This window comes from Dama dama, chromosome 9 (genome assembly GCF_033118175.1).
Source record: "Dama dama isolate Ldn47 chromosome 9, ASM3311817v1, whole genome shotgun sequence".
Lineage (NCBI taxonomy): Eukaryota > Metazoa > Chordata > Mammalia > Artiodactyla > Cervidae > Dama > Dama dama.
The window spans coordinates 49,974,788-49,981,023 of NC_083689.1; positions in this window are offsets into that span (position 1 = coordinate 49,974,788).

Consider the following 6,236-nt stretch of genomic DNA (forward strand, 5'->3'; position numbering starts at 1 on the left):
TTCCTTCTCTAACATATACATTACCATATGTAAAATAGATAGCTAATGGGAAGTTCCTGTATAACACAGGAGTTCAAAGCGATACATGGAGAGCCTGGGGGAGTGAGATGGGGTTGGGGGCAGGGGGATTCAAGAGGGAGGGGCCATATGTATACTTATGACCTGATTCACATTGTATAGAAGAAGCCAATACAATACTATAAAGCCTTTACCCTCCAATTAAAAATAAATGTAATAAAATAGTGTACTAAAAAATCATTATATGTTACTGTCCTATATCTAGAAAAGTGTCTGTGACTTGGGTTGAGAGCAGAATAAACCAAAGCTAAAAGAACAGGCTAATGTGATGATTTCTGGTCAGAGAAAACTGATGCCTTCCCATCATTATTCCTACTTTGCAAAAGGCTTCACATCAAAGTTTAAAATTTGAAGCATTTGGTATAAAAACTATTTGGGGATTTTTTTTTCCCCAACATAATTCAGAAGTAAAGTCATTATAATTCTCAACATATTTCTATTGCATATTAGCCAAAAAAAAATCTAAATTAAATTTAGGCTTCTTGGAAATAGATTTTATATAGCTTCCAGAATATAGGGGAATCTGAGTTTGTGAAAAGGAATTTTTACTCAAATCCATTATCTTTTATGGATAATGTTCTAGCTCTATATTGAGAATGGTTAGGAAAAGTGCTAGGGATGCCATGAATATTGTAGGAGAAATGCTGTGGTTCATTAATTAATGATTTTAGTGTAATTCTCTAGGTAGTTAATTCAAGGAAGTATAACTAAATTTTACATGAGTCAGTGACATAGTTGCACATCATGACTGTCACTTGTCAAAGGGAACCTATATATGGCATTCTACAAGCTTGGTATTAGTTATTTTTTTCCAGATTCAAAATGAAACCTTTGCTCCAAAGGGAATACATCAATATATTAAGAATTTGACTTGGTTCCTCTCTGAAGCACACATAGAAGTTTTCTGCTAAAAAGAACAAGTCACTTTCAGGATATGACTCAACAGTAATTTGCTCTTAATGAAACACCCTTCATTCAATAGTAGATGGTGTAGTGATTTCCTTTCAAAGGTTTGAAAAGTTCCCTAAAGGCAAGAAGTTGTGATTGATGTTGATAAAGGAAAGTGAGTAACCAAATTTTCTCTGAAGAGAAAACTTCTTTTATTAAACATAAGCGCAAAAATACTCAGTAAGGATTTGGGGATCTAAAATACACTTTTTTACTATGATTCAGCCCAAACTGAATACATGCTCTGTGAATCATCATTAAAGGAAGAAAATAGCTCCAACTCACACATGTGATCTGCTTCCCCCTTCTGGAGGAAAATCATTGCCCCTCAGCCCAAAGTTTTTTGCATTCTCAAAAGCTTCATGCGTTCTCAAGACTCTTCCTGAAAGCCTAACTGAGAGCCACACCATGCCACGTACTGGGTATGCATGGGGTCCAGAAAGAGGTGTCACTTGGATTTTTTTTTTTTTTCACTTTGATTCTTATTCGACATGTTTTGCATACCTCATCCTTTGTTTGTAAAGCTCAAATAAGACGACTCATTTGAAAGAGTCAAAGCTGTAACACTCTCTCTGAATGTTGAGCTTTGCAATTTTACTCAACACAGGGAGTTCACACAAGGAAATGTAAAAGCCAGACATGCTGTGCTTGGTTTGAATTTCTACTGAGGTAATCCTTTCACTAACACCACCATCTAGGAGACGTGGTGGTAGGTGTGTGATTGCTCGGCAGTGACGTGAGCAGTAGTGGACACTGTGGTTGTGACACTGGCCTGTGCTGCACAGGTGACTGTGTGGCTCAGTTGTTTTTTAAATTTTACTTACTCGCGTATTCATGGCTCTGCTGGGTCTTTGTTGCTGCGTGCAGGCTTTCTCCTGCTGTGGCGAGTGGGGATACTCTTTGTTGTGGTGTGTGGATTTTTTATTCTTGTGGCTTCTTTGTTGCCAAACACGGGCTCTAGGTGCGGTTGTTGGGGCACACAGGTTCAGTTGCCCCACGTCATGTGGAATCTTCCGAGACCAGGCAGCGAACCTGTGTCCCCAGCATTGGCAGGCAGACTCTTAACCACTGGCCCACCAGAGAGGTCCCCCTCGGTTTGTTCTTGCTCTGTTCTCTGTGCTAGACTGGCTGCCGTTGCTGTTGATATGCAAACTCTTGATGTCTCTGAGCCTGTGTTTACAGGGTCTCCTTAATACCTTGTAACAAAGAGCTACCCTGCTTCTGTTTCCTTACTTATTGGTGTGTTTGCTGCCAGTCTACTGCTATCCTGTGATATTTAAACTATGATTTCCCTAAAATATTGTAGTATCTTTTCCATTTCCTCTGACAGCTTTAATGTAATCAACTGGCAATACAGTGTATCCTTTATGATAATGAATAATAATTATTAAAAACAAAACCTACTTTGGAGCATTTATTTGTAAAGCCAGTACATCAAATTAAACTATTGTGTATTTAATTTCCAATCTTAAGACTTGTCATTTTTCAAAGATTTTAAATTGTCATAGGAAAACATAATAAAGAGGAAATTTTAACACATTGAAAGCATTTGCTGTTCTTTATAAGGAAAATATTTTAGTATTAAATTTTTCCTCTAATTAAAAAGCTAAGAAATTTTCATTCTTGCTAATGACTACTTTTTGAAATGCCTTTAGAGATGGCTGATCACCAGGACAGCTATAAAACATGACCTACTAACCTCCTTTTATCACATGATTTGAAATGACTGACCTTGTTTCTCTCTATAATCCCAGATTTGTGTGGAAGTCAAATTAATAATACACATTTTGCCTTTCATAGATGACTACAGAAAATTATCTCTAAATTAACTATTTCTATGAAATGTTTAGTTAAACATAGCAATAAATCACTGTCCTTTTAAAATAAAGTGTATTTGCAGAATCATTTACAAATTTATGTTACAGCTTTTAAAACTAGCTAATCTATGTTACAGTTTTTAAAATCAGTTGGAACACACAATTCAATGTTACCGAAAATTACCTTTAAAAATTGTGAATTTATGTTACAGCTTTTAAAACCAGGTAATTTATGTTACAGCTTTTCAAACCAGTTGGAACACATAGGTCAATGTTACATTTTATTTTAAAGACTTTGCACTATAAAAACTTGACTTAGAAAAGCATTAGTGAAAAAGAAAATGTTCAAAATTATTTTTCTTCTCTGTTTTAAGAAATGATAAGTTCAGATCCACAAGATGGTACAAAACAAGGCTACCTTATACAAGACAGAACACAGTGTTTATGGAATCTTGAGCTCCACACAATCCCCTTGATGTTATTCACTTTTCAAAACAGGATAGTGGCTTTGAATCAGTATTGTCAGGGATGACTAGCCCTGACCCACTTAGAAATGCTCATTTCATAATTCCCTCTCTTATCAGGGGCTTCATACTGTGTCTGAAAACACTGAAAACAGCAGCAAGTTCTTCCACATTTAGAGACACACTAGCTGGCATTTCTGATTTTAAAATGAAAACCCTTAATTTTTACTTTACTAATTTCACATTTACTAATTTCCTTTGGGGAAAGCTTGATTTAAAGGAATATGAAGCAAAAGCAAAAAGTCTTAATTTATTTAGAGTATAGATTACATATCTTTTAAAATATTAAACACCAAATTCTTTTTTTAATTAATTAATTTATTTTAATTGGAGGCTAATTACAATATTGTAGTGGTTTTCACCATACGTTGACATCAATCAGCCATGGGTGTACATGTGTTCCCCATCCTGAACCCCCCTCCCACCTCCGTCCTCATCTCATCCCGCAGGGTCATCCCAGTGCTCCGGACCTGAGCACCCTGTCGCATGCATCCAACCTGGACTTAAACACCAAATTCTTAAAAGAAAGGCATAGCAGATCTTCAGAGCACAATTATATTGGTTGAGCATTCAATTGGGACAAACAATAACTGCCTTTATGACATGATTGTCTATGTAGAACATCCAGTGGAATGTACTAGATGCCAGTGGAGGTTTCTAGAACTAAAAGTGATTTGAGCAAATTTGCTTCCTGGTGGCTCAGACAGTAAAGAATCTGCCTGCATTGCAGGAGACCTGGGTACGATCCCTGGGTTGGGAAGATCCCCTGGAGAAGGGAATGTCTACCCACTCCAGCATTCTTGCCTGGAGAATTCCATGGACAGAGGAGCCTGGTGGGCTACAGTTCATGGGGTCGCAATGAGTCTGCCATGACTGAGCGACAAAGCATAGCACAGCAAGATACAAGATCAATGTACAAAAGTCAATTATATTTCTATATATTTGCATCAAATGATTAGGAATTAAAGCATAAAAAGAAATACTGTTTACAGCAGCATTGTAAAAACTATAAATACCTAGAGTGTGTGTTGCTCACTCAGTCATGTCTGATTCTCTGTGACCCCCATGGACTGTAGATGCTAGGCTCCTCTGCCTGTGGAGTCTTCCAGGAAAGAATATTGGAGTGGGTTGCCATTTACTCCTCCAGGGGATCTTCCTGACCCAGGGATCAAACTCACGTCTCTTGCATCTCTTGCATCTCCTGCATTGGCAGTTGGATTCTTTACCACTGTATCATGTGCGAAGTCAAAAGATTAGAAGGCTAAGGATTTGTGCATGCTCAGTTGCTCAGCTGTATCCAACTCTTTGCCACGCCATGAACTATAGCCCTCTCAGCTCAATTCAGTTCAGTTGCTCAGTTGCGTCCGACTCTTTGAGACCCCATGAACTGCAGGATGCCAGCCCTCCCTGTCCATCACCAACTCCTGGAGTTTACTCAAACTCATGTCCATCGAGTCGGTGATGCCATCCAGCCATCTCATCCTCTGTTGTCCCCTTCTCCTCCTGCCCCCAATCCCTCCCAGCATCAGAGTCTTTTCCAACGAGTCAACTCTTCGCTTGAGGTGGCCAAAGTACTGGAGTTTCAGCTTCAGCATCAGTCCTTCCAATGAACACCCAGGACTGATCTCCTTTAGGATGGACTGGTTGGATCTCCTTGCAGTCCTAGGGACTCTCAAGAGTCTTCTCCAACACCATAGTTCAAAAGCATCAATTTTTCAACGCTCAGCTTTCTTCACAGTCCAACTCTCACATCCACACATGACCACTGGAAAACCCATAGCCTTGACCAGATGGACCTTTGTTGGCAAAGTAATGTGTCTCTGCTTTTTAATACGCTATCTAGGTTGGCCATAACTTTTCTTCCAAGGAGCAAGCGTCTTTTAATTTCATGGCTGCAGTCACCATCTGCAGTGAGTTTGGAACCCAAGAAAATAGTTTGTCACTGTTTCCATTGTTTCCCCATCTGTTTGCCATAAAGTGACAGGACCAGATGCCATGATCTTAGATTTTTGAATGTTGAGTTTTAAGGCAGCTTTTTCACTCTCCTCTTTCACTTTCTTCAAGAGGCTCTTCAGTTCCTCTTGGCTTTCTGCCATAAGAGTGGTGTCATCTATTATACAGTGCAGCTCTTCCATACTGGGTGTTCACCCAAGAGAAATGAAACATACATGCAAAGATGTGTACAGTAATGTTCATAGCAGCTTTATTTGTAATAGCCAAATGTCCATCTTCATGTGAATGTATATATAAACTGTGTTATATCTGTAAAATGGAATACTGCTTAGCAATAAAAACAAATTAGCTATGATATTTCCCTGGTGGTTTCCCTGGTGGTTCAGATGGTAAAGAATCCACCTGTAATACAGAAGACCTGGGTTCAGTCCCTGGTCAGGGAAGATCCCCTGGAGAAAGGAATGGTTACCACTCAAGTATTCTTGCCTAGAGAATTGCACGGACAGAGGAGCCTGATGGACTACAGTCCATGGGGGTAGTAAAGAGTCAGACACGACTGAGCGACTAACACTATGATACTCAAAGTAATTATGCTAAGTGCAAATAACCAGATAAAAAGAGTACATACTCTATGCTTCAATTTATGTAAAATTCTAGAAAATGTGAACTAATCTGTAGTGTCAGAAAGCAGATGGGGAAAGTGTTGGAGGAGGGATTATAGACGGTCATAAGGAAACTTTTGGAAGAAATGTGTATGTTCAGACTTATCGAATTGTATGTTTTAGGTATGTGCAGTTTATTTTGTCAATTATACCTTAATAGAGTTGTTTGCAAAGAAAAAAAAAAAAAAGTATGAGGAGGATCTGTGTTGATAGAGAAGCTTATAGAGAAATACGTCCGTGGTGTAGTAAGCAAA